The sequence below is a fragment of the Ursus americanus genome, chromosome 9, assembly GCF_024610735.1.
Source record: "Ursus americanus isolate L20-20 chromosome 9, mUrsAme1.1.p, whole genome shotgun sequence".
In the NCBI taxonomy this organism is placed as follows: Eukaryota; Metazoa; Chordata; class Mammalia; order Carnivora; family Ursidae; genus Ursus; species Ursus americanus.
The window spans coordinates 33,652,954-33,670,860 of NC_142135.1; the positions used below are offsets into that span (position 1 = coordinate 33,652,954).

The 17,907-nt window shown below is 44.5% G+C and overlaps 1 long non-coding RNA gene across 1 annotated transcript in view; it reads left to right on the forward strand.

Annotated features, from left to right (window-relative positions):
• Nucleotides 1-2,351: 2,351 nt before the first annotated feature.
• LOC148109445 (uncharacterized) overlaps nucleotides 2,352-17,907 on the forward strand; it is a 77,086-nt gene continuing 61,530 nt past the window's right edge. Inside the window, exon 1 of the long non-coding RNA XR_015725637.1 lies at nucleotides 2,352-2,516. This is a non-coding gene — a long non-coding RNA (uncharacterized LOC148109445). The remainder of the gene's footprint in view (nucleotides 2,517-17,907) is intronic.

Sequence of the window (17,907 nt, forward strand, 5' to 3'; positions counted from 1 at the left end):
CCTGCACACTGCCTGTTTCTGTAAGGAAATGGTTACAGGCACAGCCATGCTCATTCATTGATGTATCATCTGTGACTGGGGGCTGCAACAACAGAGTTGTGTAGTTCCAACTCGGACTGTGGTCTACAAAGCCTAAAGTATTTACAGTTTGGCCCTTTATAGAACAGTGGGCTGACCCCTGCTAGATCCATGAAGAGCAGGAATCCAGGTACTGCCTTGAACACATTGATGTCATTGTTTCATCTAATCCTGTTAGCACAGGCAGGTAGGAGATGCTATCATCACCTTACGAACAGATAACTGAAGCTTAGTGAGGTGAAGGAACTTGTCCAAGGTCACACAGCTTATAGTGTTGAAGCTCAAATGCAAACCTCTGGCAACTCTTGGCATTTCTTGGCTTGTAGCTACATGACTCCATTCTCTGCTCTGTGTCACGTTGCCTTCTCCTGGGTCAAATGTCCCTCTGCCTCTGGGTTATAAGGTTACTTTGTGATTGCATGTAGGACACACTTGGATCCTTAATCACATCTGCAAAGATCTTTCTTCAGTATATGGTAACACGTGAGAGGGTCCAAGGACTTGGACCCGATTGTTGAGAACCATTACACGCTTCCTAAAAGTGGTAATGCCGAATATTTATACAGGTATTATAAAGAAATAGCTGCTCTTTCACACTGCAATTGGGTGTGAAATTAACATCTTTCTTCATGGCACACTAACCTCAGTTTGCCTCTCCAGATGCACTCTTCTACCCTTCTCCATCTTTCTGTGCCTCTGGGGGCTGACCAGTGTGACCCTGGGCTTTGGCCTCTGGCTGAGCCCTGCCAGTGAGAGTTACGGGAAGGGCCTGGGAAGATGGGAAGAGGGTGAGGATACTGTTTCCCTGGCTTCCTCTGCTGCCTAAGCTTGCTGCATCTCCGCACCACAGGGAATAGCTCCTCTCAGGTGACCCTACCCATAAGTTACCCTGTCCAGCTTCTGGTAAGTGCTGCCTCTTTGCCCCCTCCAGTCTAGGGGTGGTAATCTCCCTGGGCACTGTACCATCCCTAGCTGGTTTCACACCTTTATACACCATCCTTTTATTAGACGTCCCTTCATTACCCAGTTTTAGTGTGCCACCTGTTTCCTGTCAGACCTGACTTATGCTGGCAGTGTGTGTCAAATCAAAGATCTATTTATAAGAAAGTTCATTAGCAGAATTATTTATAATAACGGAAACTCAAAACAGCCCAAATAACCAAAACAGGAGACTGGTTACGCAAATAACGGTGCCTTCACATAGAACATAAAAATATATTAACAATCAGGGCGCCTGGGTGGCTCAGTCGGTTAAGAGTCCAACTCTTGATTTCTGCTCAGGTCCTGGGATGGAGCCATACGTCTGGCTCCTCCCTCAGAGGGGAGTCTGCCCCTCCCCCTGCACACACACACTCTCTAAAATAAATCTTTAAAAATATATATATTAACAATCATATTGTATAAGAATATTACCAAAAGTATATTCCAAAAGTAAAAACCCCACAAAATTGTATATATAATAATGTCCCATTTTTATAAAGAAAAAAATGGGGAAAAAATTAAAACCATATATAATATTACATTTTAGTAAAAATATATCAATATGTGCTTGCATATCTTACACGTAAAATGTGAATATTTGGTTGTGTATGTGTTTTATACCATATGTTATATAATGTAATCGTGTTACATTTATATAATATATACTGTATATTATTTAGATTTATTATATTGTATATGATATCACTTTTGTAAAGAATGATCTAGGTATCTACTTGTACATGTTTTGTCATGTGTGTTATATATAACATAACACGTAATATACATGTGATAGAAACCATGCGTGTATATGCATACATGAATGTATATATCTTCCAGATGTGGGCTGAGGTCATTCAGCCCTCTGGGCTTGAAATAGAATGGGTTGTATCCTTTAATTCATATTTGTGTTAAGTACAATGTACGATGTCCTACTCAAGATTCATCCAGATTCCCAGGGGCTCACTGCTGTCTTCAGAATCTCAGCCCACCCAGGCTTCTTTTCCCCTTTCATTGCCCCAGCTCAGACATTGGATTCAGCTACTTCTCTGGAATCAGAGAAATTCGAGATTTCTCCAAAACCGCCTGCACAAGGCAAATGTGTGCGTGGTGGACTTTTTCTTAAGGTTCAGAGCACTATTCGGCTACCTTTCCTGCTGTTGGCATCTCAGGGGCCGCCGCCTCTCAGGCTCTGCCCACAGTGGGGGCGGGCGGGCTGTAGGGGTGGTCGGACGTGGGTGGGCGTGGCCGTGGAAAGCCGTGGGTGGGTGTGGCCACGGACCCAGCCTCAGGCTAGACGCCACACCACGGCAAGCCCTCTCTCTAGGCTCTCCTCGGGCCAGCTTTCCCCACCCCCTCTTTATCTCGTGTTCTCCACCACAAGATTACAAACCAAGATTCCTTGATGACTCTGGCGGAGGTCACTCTGGGACAGAAGACCAACCGGGGGAAACTGAACCGTGAGTCCCTCCCCTCTGCTAGTCTCTAGAGGGAAGCAGCTGAGCCCTTGCTTCTCGCATAGGCTGGAGCAAATCCCGGCTCGCCACTTGCCCGCAGTGTGATTTCGGGCACAATTCTTCACGTGCCTCAGTTTCTCTATCTACAAAACAGGGATGGCACTAACAAATAAAGCTGTACTGGGAATTAAATGAGTTAAATACAGATGAGTATCTTTGGATTTGGTGGTAGGCAAAATTTTCTTAGAGTTAATATGTATGAAGTGTTTAGGATGTTTGGCTCAAGGTAAATATTATTAAATGTTAGCTATTTTATTTTTCTCCACAAATATGCTTTATGTCTCCCCCTCCCCCTCCCCGGAACATGCAGGAGTGGTAACTACAGTCAGTTTGGTTTTGAGTTATACGTACACAGCTATAGCTATATCTAAAATATCAGAGGAAAATATTTCAATACGTGGGAGGCTGGATTATGGTGTTTACTTTTTCCTTTGTGCTCTTTCAAGTTTTCCTAGTTTTGTACATGGAGCATTTGTTATTTTTGCAACTATGGAAAATGCAAATTTTTTTCAAAAGAAAGGCAAGTGAAGCCTCTTGGGATTGTGGTGGTGTAGGTTAGGAGAAATCTGTCCCCAATGTGTAAGTAGATTAAACCCTGAAGACTAGGCACGGCTTCTTGGCTCCTTGGGAAATGGGTAGACCTTTAAAATTAATGATTCCCCACTGTTTGAATTTCATAAGAAATCTGTGATTATTTATTGCTCTTCAGACTTGCCATTTCAGCATCTTAAAAAGAAACCAAACAAAGAGAAATTAAAGTGCAAGACTCGATTGCTTCCTACAAACCAAATTGTTCTGAAAATTTCCCCTTCGATTCCTAGATTTTAAGAGGCTTAGCCTGCTTCCTGCCCCCTAATTGCTCTATTAATTTAATCTGTTCAAAGTCTCCCCTGAGTCTAAATCATCGGTCCTCAGGGCTGGTTCTGGCTGGTTCTAGCTGGTCTGGTCTCTTCCACAGACTTGTGCTGAGCTGTTTTACACGTTACCCTGAGTTCTATTTTACTGGCTTTTTCCTTCCAAGAGGGTTTCTCCTGGCCTAATTAAGTGAGCTCCGGTATTTGCACAAAGTTGCACATTGAGTGAAATGATGTGCACTCATTTTCCTTTTCTCAGTAGATACCTGGAGCTATGTATTTGTCCTAATTTTCCTGTTTTGGTTCCTGATCATTTCTCTTATGGGCACTCAGTAGCTTTATGTTTATGTAGCATAAATCGGTTCTTTGCACAAAAACAGACCCCAAGCAAGTGAGTTCACGTTCATTTCCTTACCTATAAAGTGGGGATAAAAGCATATGTATTGGTTTCCCAGGGCTCCTGTAACAAATGACCACAAACACGGTGGCTTAAAATAATAGAAATTGATTCTTTTCATAATTTTAGAGGCAGGAAGTACAGAATGAAGGTGTTAGCAAGGTCAGACCCACCAAAGGCTCTGGAGGAGAGTCCTTCCAGCTCTGGTCTTCCTCGGTTTGTGGCAACATAACTCCCACGGTCTGCCTCCAGCTTCACGTGGCCTTTCCTGTGTCTCTCCTGTCTCGTGTCCTCCTTTCTCTCCTAAGGTCACCAAGTCATCCAATTTAGGGCCTCCTCTAAATCCCCGATGATCTTATCCCGAGATCCTTAACTTAATTATATCTGCAAAGACCCTGTTTCCAAATAAGATCATAATCACGGGGACTTGGGATTATGACTCGGGCATATCTTTTGGGGGCCCCCCGGCCACCATTACGACCTGTCGACCTTGTTGAGTTGCTGTGTGAATATTAAAAAAAATGATATGATAATACACGTAATGTGGCCCTCGCAGAGCCTGACATACAGTAGGTGCTCAACCAGAGAAAATTATTATTATCACTGAAAGAATACTTACACTGGGCCAGGCCTGACACCAAGCCTCTCTCTGCCTCACCCCACGTACTCCTGCCGGCATCTCTGTGAAAGAGATGACGCCCCGCAGTACAGATGAGCAAGCTGCAGGTTCAGGAGCGGCGAGGGGATGGTCGTAAGAAGGGGAGCTGGCCCTCAGACCACGGTTTTTGCGACCACAGAGCCCACGCCTTCTCTCCATTGCACTTGATCACCTCAGTGCTGCTTGTCTTTCTGCTCCTCTGCTGTGACCCGGCATCTTCCCCTCACCCCAGCACACTTTGCACTCCGACCCAGAACTGGGTTTGGTGGGAATAATTAGCAATGGAGAGAGAAAAGCCAAATGCTTCTCTGGGTTTCCACACCTGCTTGAGTGTCCTGGTGCATGGCAGCTGGCTTGTCCCAGGGTGAGTGACCTGAGAGAAGAAAGTCTTGGTGCCACTTATGTGCTCACCTGGGAAGTCACACACATCACTTGTGCCACATGAGTCTGTTGGAAGTGAGTCCCTAAATTCAGCCCGTACTAAAGGGGAGGCGAATTTGGTATCACCCTTTGAAAGACCTATCTGTGGCCATATTTAAAACTACCACACTCCATGAGAGGAAGATGGCCTTCATGGAGGAACTTAACCTGGCTATTTAAACTAAGTTAGTTATGCATAGGTTTAGGAGAAGGAGCTGAGGAGAGCTAAATTGGTCCACATAAACAAGTGGAAAGATTTGAACATTAGGTCAAAAGAAGGGAAGAAGGAAAGAAAGTGAGGAGAGGGAGCATGAGCCTGCCAAAGACTTGTAAGAACAGGTCTCGCTAATATGTTTGATGTTGACCAAACGAATAAACTTTTCTAAACACACGCACACCATCTTTTTTTTTTTTTTTTAAGATTGTGTTTATTTGTCAGAGAGACCGAGAGCACAAGCAGGGGGAGAGGCAAGCAGAGGGAGAGGCAGACTCCATGCTGAGTAAGGAGCCCAACAAAGGACTAAATCCCAGAACCCTGGGATCATGACCTGAGCTGAAGGCAGACACCTAACTGACTGAGCCACACAGGTGTCCCACACACACCATCTTGTGTGAGAGGCTTTTTTTAATTGTTTTTTTTTAAAGATTTTATTTATTTATTTGAGAGAGCGAGAAGGGGTGAAGGGGCTGAGGGGGAGGGAGAGGGATAGAGAATCTCAAGCAGACTCAGCGCTTAGGTCGGAGACCGACACGGGGCTCCATCTCATGACCCTGAGATCATGACCTGAGCCAAAATCAAGAGTGGGACACTCAACCAACCAGGTGCCCCGCGAGAGGCTTTTAATGGTGATTATAGAACGACAGTTTCAGAGCCTAAGCAGGGACCACACTTGAGGACAGTAAGCCGATTTGTGAATTTACACTATGTTACAGAAGCAGATGCTAGAAGCCAGAAGGCCCCTGGGAATTCTCAGAAATCTTGAGCAAAGCAATGACATTTGCATGAGCTTGGAAAGGGAGGCCACGTGAAGAAGCAATAGGCGGGCCATGCTCTGGAGTTGTTGCTGAGCGAGAGGGCTTCACCTGGGAGGGCAGAGCCCGTCCTAATTTCCAAGAGCAATCTCAGGCAAGAGGATGGGTACTAGCTGCTTGGGGTTAATTTCTCTATGAACTCTCTTTGGAGGATTCAGGGTTTCTGACAAAATCCTGAGATGCCATTTTGTAGTTTTTCTTCATTATTTCAAGTCATCTGCTCCCCTCTTCTAAAATGATTGGAGATGGGCTATTTCGGGGGCTTCAGCCTTAATTAAACCTGAAAGATAAATTCAGTGTCACTCCGCTTCAGGCATGATGTCGACATTATTGTGCCCATCGTTCTGTTTCATGTAGTTACAGTTACTGCATTTGTACATCTCCTCTCTTCTGAGAAACATAAAGCCCTACTGAAAAAGCTCTTGAAGAGCATCCCTCATATTTTGACATTTAACAAAAACCCTTTTCACAAGGAGAGGCACCAAAGGAAAGAGGGTTAATTGGAGGAGAGAACATCATGAAGCTCAAATGTTGACCATTTCTCCAAGACTCTATTTGGCCCAGTCATTACACACTTAAAAGTCATGCCTGGCTTCTTTCTTGGAAGTCGCTGTGCCCACCGAGGGAGGGTCCTGGCTCTCCCTGGAACCCCAGCGCTCCACATGGTCTGTGCGCTGTAACTATTTGTTGACTCGGGCATTCCCAAGAGATTGTTAACACCGAGAGATTAATTAGGATCTAGTTCTAGAGAATTCCCAAAGGTAAAAATACTTTGGAATAATGAAGCCCCTGAGCAAAAGGTCCTGAATTTCCTCGTTCTTCACCAATTTTGATCAAGATTCAGGAAGGCAGAGGGGGCATATCCCAGGGTGGGATTTGGGGGGAAAGTGGGGGAAGATGGCAGAGGGCTGGTGGATCTGTCCATGCTATATACACACCTTTAGGTTAGTGCTTTTTGACATCCTTTGGCCTGTTTTCAAAAACCTTGCTACTGAAGGTCATTCAAAATAACTGAATGGTGAATAGACTTTGAAAGAGTTCCATCACCCACTGAATTAGATACTGTCTTGTATTATTCTCCCTTACCTTTACCCCTACATTTTGAGTCCCCAAATAGATGTTGAGTTCCATGAGAATAGGGCTGTATCTTTCCTATCTCAGGCCCCTATAGCAGCTTCTTTGGCCCTACCCTCCCTCCGTTACCGACCTTCTTCAGGTTCACAGTACGTCCTGCCTTCAGGCTCAGCACACTGGCCCAGTTCCATAAACAACGGATGCATCAGCTGGAGCCTTCTTATCCCTTAAGACACAGAGAAGATTGTCTCAAGTACCCCATTCCATAGACTTAGGAAAGCCTGGTGCCTTGTGCATGTTCCTGGGGGACCTACATTCTGGGTTACCTCTTGTTCTGACCTTCTGTTCCTGTGAATTAGTTCACCTCAGGGCTTGTCTTGCTGTTTTGTAGAACCCAAATATGAGACTTGGCCATTTCCTTATTTTCTGTAAATCCACATGGACATATCTTTGTATGGATGGCAGACTTTATTTTTACTAAAAATTCAGGAAGACGGAAAGTTATGTGTCACAGAAAGCCAAGCAAGTTCCTTTACTCATTCTTTATAGCCTCCTTGGTCATGTTCTTAAGAACATCCCGTGGGGGCACCTGGGTGCCTCAGTCAGTTGAGCATCCAGCTCTGGATTTTGCTCAGGTCATGTTCTCAGGGTTGTGAGATCAAGCCCCACATTGGGCTCTGCACTGGGTATGGTGCCTGCTTGGGATTCTCTCTTCCTCCTTCTCCTGCTGCCCCTCCCTACCCCTACTCCCATCCCAGCTTGCATGCTCTCTCTCTCTCTCTCTCAAAACAAAAACAAAAACAAAAACAAAAATCAAAAACCAAAAACCAAAACCAAAACCAAACAAAACCAAAAAACAGCCTTTTGCCAATTCTTCTGCCAGGTTATGTAATCCTCCTCTCCATCTTCTTCTCTCTCCTTCTCTCTTTTCCTTTTTCTTTTCTCTTACGAGAAAACAAAACTATGCAACCCCTCCCCTCCCCAGTTCTTCCCATTTTCTGAGCCTCCCATACATATTCAAGGACCACACTAAAGGTTTAAAATTACCACCCCCAAGGAAAAGCTCTTCTTAAATTCTAAGACAAATCAATTCCCATGCTAGTTTTTGTTTGAATATTAATTAGTAGGAGATATGGTGATGGTTTAGTTTCCGAGTTATTCTGATCCCCAGTTTCCCCACCTATTAAATGGGAACACTGTAGCGCTTGCTTCGTACAGGAGATGTGGGAATGAGTAAGTTAATGCGTAAAGTCCTTAGCAGAGTGCTTGGTGCGCGATCCACCCACTCTTATTTGTTCCCGCTCTTCCTGCTTATTGAGGTTCTGTTCAGACATTTAGGCCCAAATCAAGTGCCAGTTTCCCCATAGAGACTGTGGTGAGCTCTCCTAGCCAGAGCTAATGGGTCCTTCTAATCACTCCCTCCTCCACGCATTCCTGTGGCACTGGATCTGCACTTCCCTTTGGGCAAATTACAGTGTGCAGATGCATAAGGCAAGCCCCTAAATGAATTTACAGTCGGAAGGGAAAGACAGACACGGGCATATAGATAGGGAGTGACCCAAGGAAGCTAGAAATGGGTGGAGGAAGGACGAGCAAAGAGGTGCACTCACCAGCTTCAAGGTCTTAAGTTCAAAGTCAGCAGGGTGATCGTAATGATGCCGGTGTTGTGAGCCCTGAATACCATTATGCAGTTCTCTTGTCAGGTTTTCGTCTGGTGCAGATTTTACTGCGGTGTAGTTTCAGGGCTTGCCGCTGTTACACTGTATTGATTATTTCAGCATGTGTGTATCAGTCAGGGCTTGATCAGGGAAGCAGAGCTGCTGTGAGTTATGGGATAAGGAATGTATGATAGGAAATGGGCCTTACATAATTTTGAGAAGAGGTAGGGAAGGAAAGGTCTGGAAAGAGGAGTTGAAGATTCAGAGAAGAGTCGCTAACCAGACCTGGCTTACAGGGAAATGTGGAAGCCAGGCAAGTCCAGCTGCTGGAGTAGGATTGGGAGGGGAGCCAGGGTAGAAATCTATAGGGGATTGTTGGCTCTTTATGATGGCTTCCTCTGTATGTTCCCAGCACAGCATCTGCTGGCAGGCCCGGGGTTGCTGCTGGCAGAGCAGGCAGACAGGAAGGATGCAGGGTGGGGAAAGATGAAGGCAAACTGGAATGTGCTAGCATGTCTATTCATCTCGCCACCTCTTACCAATGGCCACCGTTAGACTGTAACATTACCTGCCTCATTTCTGCTTTCTAAATCTCGTACCACTTCACTTCTGGCCAACTCAACCCAGAGTCACACAGAGAAAGGAATTCTAGGAAACAGTTCCCAGTAGAACAATCCGGCAAAACATTCATTATGAATCTCAGTATTCGTTGCAAATTGGAAAAATGGCTGATTGCTAATATCTGCTTCTTGGAACAAAGAGTAAAGAACAGAGAGGGAGAAGTTATAGGATCTGGGTGAATGGCACAGTCAGATTTTTAGAACAGACAGTCCATAATCAGATTCACACGTGTACAGATACGTGATATATGATAGAGATGGTTCTGTGCAACAGTGGGGGAAAGGACGGTGCTTTCAGATTAATGGTGCTGCGCCAATTGGATGTTCAAATGGAATAAATATTAATCTTGACTTTCTATCTCACAGCATATATAAATATCAATTCTAAGCACATTATAGATCTGAATGTGGAAGATAAAACAGTAAATCTACAAAAAGATAAAATAGGAGGTTATTGGGGTGCCTGACTGGCTCAGTTGGTAGAGCATGTGATTCTTGGTCTCAGAGTTGTGAGTTCAAGCCCCATGTTGGGCATGAACTTAAAAAAATAATAATAAAAATTAAAATGCAAAAAAAATTTTTTTTTAAAAGAAGACTGTCTCCATGACAGGTTATCCAAGTTGGGTAAGATTTCCTAAATAGAACCCAAAAAGCACTAATCCCTTTTGAAGAAAATGCAGAACAATTGTAAAGTACAATTGTCGGATGGGGTGTAAATTAATTCAGCCACTTTGGAAAGCTGTTTGATGGTGTCTATTAAAGTTGAATATTAGATATGTACCCAATATAAATATATGTGTAGGTTTATCAAAGTATTTATCTAAGAATGTTCATAGCTGCTTTATTAGTAGTCAAAACCAGGAAGCAAGCTAAATGTCCATTAACAAAAGAGCAGATAGGGACGTCTGGGTGGCTTGGTCGGTGGAGCATTTGCCTTCAGCTCAGGTCATGATCCCGGGTCCTGGGATCGAGCCCCGCATCGGGCGCCCTGCTTAGCCGGAAGTCAGCTTCTCCCTCTGCCTCTGCCCCGCCTTCCTGCTTACCCTCCTGCTCGTGCTCTTGCTTGCGTGTGCTTTCTCTCTCTCAAAAGATTTTTAAAAAATTAAAAAAAATTTTTTTATAAAGAGCAGATAAATAAATGTGGGTACATGTATGGAATACTATACAGCCATGAAATGAACACCTGTTCCAGGCAAAACCCAGATGAATTTCACAAACATGATTTTGAGCAAAAGAAGCCAGACACGACTGAATATACAGTGTGTGGCTATATAGAGTTCAAAAGGGATAACACTAACCTATCATGCCACGAGTCAGGAGAGTGGTGTCCTTTAGGTAGCGGGGGTTAATGGCTGAGAGGAGGTATTGAGAGGGGGCTTTGGATGAGCTGGGAATATTCGGTTTTTTACCTGGAAGTTGGTTACAATCTCTGATAATTCATCAAGCTGTACATGTATGATATGTATGCTTTCTCTATGTATGTTTTACATCAAACTTTTTCAAAAGCTTATTTTTTGAAAAACTGTTAAAATGTCTTGTGTTATCTATCTCCAACTGTCATATCTAGTAGTCTTTCTCTTACTTTTTACCTCTTTTATCCCTCCTACATTATTTGCTACCCTCTGGCTCTAAACATGTGTTTCCTTTTATAATTCTTCTTGTACATTGGACCCCTGACTTTATTGCTCGACAGATATTTCTTATCTACAACATGCCAAGCACTGACCAGGCCTAGAGTTCATGATGGTGACTAAGCTAGCAAAGGCTTTGACGTCATGAAGCCCCGGCTTCCAATGGAAAGAGGCTTCTAGATAGCTAATTGCATCATACTGACTCTTCTCTCCCCCTCTCAAAATTTAGGCCCTCCCCAAATTTCTAGATTAAAGCCAGCTTCTCAAAATCCACTGTTTGTGCCCATTACTGACCCTGTTTTCCCCACATCATTGCTGTGTAAGACCTCAGCAGCAGCTGTGACAATTTCCTTCATCCCGCATCCCAAATTCTGCCTCATCCTGCACTTTTCTACCTCTGAAATGTATGCATCCACTCCTCCCCTCCAGCCCTGTTGCTTCCAACCAAGTTGAAATCCTAACTCCTTCTGTTGCCCCCTCATTTAGCGTTAATTTGCAGAATAGAAGCCACTCGAGCTGGTTTGATCAGAACTCAGGTTCAGGGGCGCCTGGGTGGCTCAGTCGTTAAGTGTCTGCCTTTGGCTCAGGTCATGATCCCAGGGTCCTGGGATCGAGTCCCGCATCGGGCTCCCTACTTAGTGGGGAGCCTGCTTCCCCCTCTCCTGCTTCCCCTGCCTGTGCTCTCTCTTGCTCTCTCTGTCAAATAAATAAATAAAATCTTAAAAAACAAAAACAAAAAACCACCTCAGGTTTAGGTAGCTAACAAATTGTCGAAAACTCTGCAGAAGGCTTCTGAAACAGAGCTTCCAAGAACAACCCCCAACCCTTGGAATCCTACTACCTCTGTCAACAATTGGAAAGTGACTCCTGGCTCTCTAGAAGTCCTCGAATTAGAAAGCGGGTGATCCCAGCACCTTGTTCCCTCTGTATCATCAATGTCCGCAACATGGATCTTTGTCCAGAAGCCCAGCTACAAAGAGGGCTGTGAATTATAGTTTCCAGCTTACCAGCCTTAGGGGTACAGGTTAGCATGGATGTCGAGCATGCCAGACCTCACGGTCTCCCTCACCTCCTAGCTAGACTTCCGGCTTCCCTGCTCTTACCCACAATTTCCATTGTCCTCATTGCTTCTGGCTCTGATTATTATCACTCTGCAGCTCAAAAGCCTCCCATGACTCATCCTCTCCACTGAATTAGGTTAAAATGCCCTCACCTGTCATTCAAGGCCCTGTGTGATCTGATCCCAACTGGTTTTTCTGTTTTATGTCCTCCTCCACTCCTACATTTTCACTTACACGTTCTGTGCTTTCCCACCTCATGCCTTTGTGCATCCTCTACCCTTCCCGCCATCATTTCCCATTAAAATACATAATTTATTTAGACGTTGTGTCTGACAACAGAGATGTGCTGGAATCTTAGCTCTGCCTGGGAAAACAAGATCATCCTGAACTCAAAGCCTTAGTTTTCTGCCCTATAAGATGGAGATAATAATAGTACCTACTTTACAGGCGTGTTGGAAGGAGTGGTGGAGATAAGAACCTGAGCTGCTAGTGCACATCCTCTGCAGGGGGCGACTACAGGACTGTCCTCTTGACCTTTGCACCCCCTGACCCAGCTGCTCAGGAGATACTTGTGTAATGAATGGACAGGCCAAGCCAAGCAGCCGCATGGGCCTTACCTAAGCTAAGGTCAAATCAAGGTGATACTTGGTCCCTTCCTGGTCAGTATCAGGACCCTGGGTGGGGTCAGTTTACAACACAGGGATGAGTGGATGAAGAGTTTCCACTTATTTTATCAAGTCAGGAGAAATAAGAGCTAAGAATCTCAACAGTTGGGCTGGGACACAACCCGATGGTGTAGGCCACAGGAAGTTACCAGTGCCTCATGGATTGAAAGCAGTTTGGCCAAGATTCCCTTCCCAAGCCTTTATTTGGAGGGCTGTCATCTCTGTGCTCAGAGAAATAGCTACCCGGACACAGAAAGTGGAAGGAGGCAGGAGGTCTCAGATCAGGAACATGCCCATGTGAGCCCCAGTGGAAAATCTTCACGCAGTCTCAGATGCTGCTGGAGGAGGGAAAATGGATATGCTCCACTTTGGAGATCCATTTGGCAGGATTTATTAAATACGAAGGTGCACATGCCCTATGGAGCAGTTCCGCTTTTAGGTCTCCGCCCAGGAAGACGCTCTCACAAGGAGACTCGCTCAAGGAGACGTTAATAAAGTCCAGGAGTATCCATCAATGATGAATAAATAAAATGTGCATTTAAACATTAAAACAGAAAATAGCAAATGGGAAGGCATGAACTAGATTTTTGTATATCAATATGGATAGGTTCCAAAAGTATAATTTTGAGTGAAGAAAAGTTGCAGAGCGATGCACTCAGAATGTTAAATATATAGGAGCGATGTATATATCGTTCAGGGATACATGTCCGCACAAGCTTTACACAACGGGCTGAAGGGACACAAGCTGAACTCATCATTGTAGTTGCTTTTGGCAACAGGAATTAGACCAGGAATCAAGAGGACTTAAATTTTGTCTATAATATTTTTTTGTCTTTTAATTAAAAAACAAAACCTTAAAACCTTAAAGGACAAATATTAACAACTGAATTTAGAATGATGTTTGGGGTATAAGAACACTATTCTAAGTGAGAATACTCCTTTTTCCTCAGAAAACAGAGCTACGGCAATGAGTCTGATTTGGGGTCTCTGTCTGTGCGGTGAGTCGTGCTGTGCTGGATAAGGAGGTCCTGGTGAATAACTTTCACCGTGGTTCCTGAGGAATGTCCACGCGCAGACAACAGAAATTAATCATGGCCATGGCATTTAAATGTGAACAACTTAAATACCTATGGACCTTTGTGACTCTCTGATGAAAGTTATGGCCTCTTGTTTGTAGGGGTAAAAATATTCATACATACAATTTGGCATATCATGTTGTGGGGTCTGGAGGCTTTGGGTTGAATCCTCACTACTGCGGGAGATCCAGAGGTTGGCTTTTTTTGACCTCCAGAACCACTATTAGAAATGCGTGGCAGGGAGACCAGAGAGACTTGTTAACATAATATATAAATATGATGCTGTCTTTGCAGAAAGACAGTTTGAAGTGAGGGAGGAAGGGAGAGAGAGAGAGAGAGTGTGTGTGAAAGCTACTGAAACCCTATAAGAAATACGCACAGCTCCTCAAGAGCTGTTCGTTTGCATCCTGAAGTGTAATGCCAGTGTAAATGCCAGCATCCCAGCATCCAGCATCCCAGGCCTTGGAATTTGCTTCTCTCACCCTGGAGCAGGACGGTTAGAGAGACCTGTTTGGTCTCAGTGGTGTCTGTTCTTCCCGCAGGGACCTCACAGCGTCCAGCTTGCCGCACGGCCAGTTTCTGTTGCTCCTTGCTGGAAGGCCTCCGGCTTTCACCCAACATCCCTGATGAGATGGAGACTCCCCATGAATAGCATACGCCACCCCTTTTGCCCCCTGACCTCAGGCAGGGACTAAGATGGCTTTTGAAACGGAACGTTTTCTAAAGAATCATTTTGGTATTTGGAATTTCTGAATTTGACTTCTAGCAAAGGAATTAAAATAGAGGCTTATAATTGAGAAATAATTTGAAAATTTTAGGTCTGCTGCATCTTTCCTAGTTGATACAAAGGTCTGTTGAGCGGAGAGTGACAAGGTGCCAGCCCCCTCCCCCCCAGTACCCCAGGGCAGCTTCCCGACAGTCGCATTCCCAGTGGTATCGCTGTGGCCAAAACACTAGAGAATGCATTAGACATTTAGAGGAAACTTAATCTCTTCCAAAGACCCAAAGTCAGATGTAGCCTTAAATATTTTATAGGAAAATATTTGCAAAAAATGTGACTTGGCAATAAATCACAGGATGGTACTTATTAAGGTTACTTGCTGACAGAGACAACTGGCATGATGGTCCAGGCCCAGAATTATTTTGGAGCCATGAAAAATCTATGAGATATATACATACAATCTTGTTCTTTCATTTTGCCAAGGCGAACTTCTCTGGGGTTGGGTGAATAAAGCCCAGTTTGCTCCACTCTGAAATCCAGAGAAGCAGCGTGACTGGGGCCGCTCACGCAGAGCCCTCACTCCGCTTTGGCTGAAACAGAAGAATTGGCCTCCCCATCCCTAGTGCAACCGACTCTCCTTCAGAACCCCACCTCCTCAGGTGGGGGCGGATTTTAAAGAATTCCTTGCCTGTAGACCAGCTCCGGTTCCCCAGGGCCTCCCCTGGAACCTCGTGTGGGAGGCTCTTGTTCAGAAGCCCATCTGGGGTTCTGAACGCACACAGCCCTGTGCCAGCTCTCGGGGCAAGTCTTTATTCCCAACAAACACGCACCCGGAAGTGCCGGGAGCCAGATGGCAGTGGTACCCCGTGCGCCTCTACCCCAGAGAAGATCCTAAGTGCCCCTCCTGCACGTGGTGCCTTCTTTGTGCTCACAGGCTCCGTTCTGCTAACCTGGCTGCCAGGGCGGATGTCAGCGGCTCCTAGCAAGAGCAGTGGTTCTCAAACATTAGCTTCAGAATCACCTGCAGGGCTTGTTAGAGCAGAGGCTATTAGGCCCCATCCCCAGGGTTTTTGATCCAGTAGGTCTGGGATGGGGTCCCCAAATTTGCATTTCTAGTAAGTTCCCGGTTGATGTTGATGCTGCTGGTCCTAGGACTGCACTTTGAGAACCACTGTGTGTGCTTTTCGTCTGAGATACCCCTAATTCCTCAGCTTGGGTCCAGTCCCAGAGTGTAGCCCTCAACAAACAGCCCTCCTCTACACAAACATCTTGGAAGGAAGGGCAGTGCAGATGTAGTTAGCCAGACAGAGTCCAAAGTTATGTATAAAACAGCCCTTCCATTTTATGTTCAGCAGAACATTCTAATCCATTCTGGAGACCACAAAGGGAGTCTGGAGCGGCCTCTCTGCTCACGCCCACCAGCTGGCCCTTCTTGGGACTCTCTCACTAAGGAGGGGCCTCCCTACGAACCTCAGGCACCCAGGTGGCAGCTCCCTCCCTTTGGAGGAAGAGCCTTTTCTTCTAGACATCCTGTCTTGTCCCCCTTCTCCACATGGCCCCTCATTTGGTTCATTTCTTCTGCTCGGCTGTGCCTTGTTCATTTCCATCTTGGTCTCACAAGGCTTTGGGACCTGGGGAATACAAGATGGAAGAGGGGAGAAGAAGCATCCCATCATTTCTGCCCTCAGGATGTGTGTATAAGATAATCAGAACTTTCACGCTGCCCGGTTAACAATGCCATGACTATGTCCCGTGGTTATTACGGTAAAAGAGTCTGTTATCTTAGACTGAACTGTATCCAATCCTAGGGACAATTCCAGGAAAGGGGAGGGGCCATCTGCTGTCCTGCAATAATGGATCAGGGTGCTGTTGATCTCCCTGGTAGCTGCTGCCTTACCTCTCAAAGGGCGGATTTAGTGCTGGGAATCCCTACTCTCAGTAGCTGAGATGGTTTTGCACAGAGGTTTTTGTTATCCTTAGACCACATCCAGTAGGCATCAGTTACCTTTTGTATGACATATTCACCCTAATTAATATATAATTCCCTAGCCATGGTTCCACCCTGGCTGTCCTCAGAATTACCCAGGAAAATACAATAATATGTATTCTGAAAAAATACCTACAACACAGAAAGTAAGGATATGCTTGTTTTCTTAATATAGAAAGAGTTCTTACAAATCAATAAGAAAAATACTAAAAACTTGATAGGAAAAAAAAAAGGCCAAAAGGTATGATTAAGGAGATCATATACATACAAAAATTCTCATATTAACCTGAAAGTACAATTGATATCACTCATAAAGGATGAACATTGAATTACCATTTTTCACATATCAGACTGGCGAAGATAAAAATGTTTAACAGTATTAACAATTTATTGCCAAGAATGTGAAGTAAACACATTCTCATACATTGTTGGTGGGAGTACATGTTACTATAACCTTTTTGGATGGCAGTTTGTCAGTCTAGGAAAATACGACAGGCATATACCCTTTGGCCCAGTGTTTCGCTGCTACTAGTTCAGCATAGTGACATCTTAACACGTGAATGAAAGTGTACATACAGGACGTTCATAGCAGCATTGCTTGTGATAGCAAGATGCAGAGGCAATCTAAATGTTTATCGATAAACAATGGGTTAAATAAAGTATGCCATGGCCATTCACCAAAGCTCTCTGCCACTATAGAAAAGGATGATGTTGATGTGTGATCATGTAACAATCTCCAGGATGTTTTGTTAGGTGAAAACAGCAAGGTGCATTAATGTGTAGCAGACTGTCATTTCTGTAAAGATATAGGTGTTTCATATGTGTATACATATATGCATATTCAGAAATATGTGTAGATTATTCTGAAAAGAGTTATAAGAAACTGGCATTAGGTTTCTTTTGTATAAGAAGATTGATAGACTCTCACAATATATTGACATACATACATATATACATACACGCACACACACACACACACACACACACACAAACACACCCTTTGCATTGTTTGAATTTATTTTTACTATGAGCATGTTCTATTTCATTTAATTAAAAAATAAATAAGTGTTCTTGAGCTCCCTCCCTAGACCAACTGGATTTTAGTTTCTGAGGTTGGGAGGCAGGAATTTATATTTTGAAAAGGAACTCTAGGGGCACCTGGGTGGCTCAGTCAGTTGAGCATCTGCCTTCAGCTCAGGTCGTGATCCCAGGGCCTAGGATCGAGTCCCACATCAGGCTCCCTGCTTGATGGAGAGTCTGCTTGTCCCTCTCCCTCTGCCGCTCTCCCTGCTTGTGCTTTCTGTCTGTCTGTTAAATAAATAAATAAAATCTTGAAGAAAAAAAAAAAAAAAGAAAAGGAACTCTACTGGGAGAAATAGCTGATTCTAGAGTTGGGGTAGGACATATACAAGATGAGCCTGGAGCACCTTGTTAAGATGCACAAAAAACCAAAGGGTGGGGTGTGTCAAAGGGACACAGA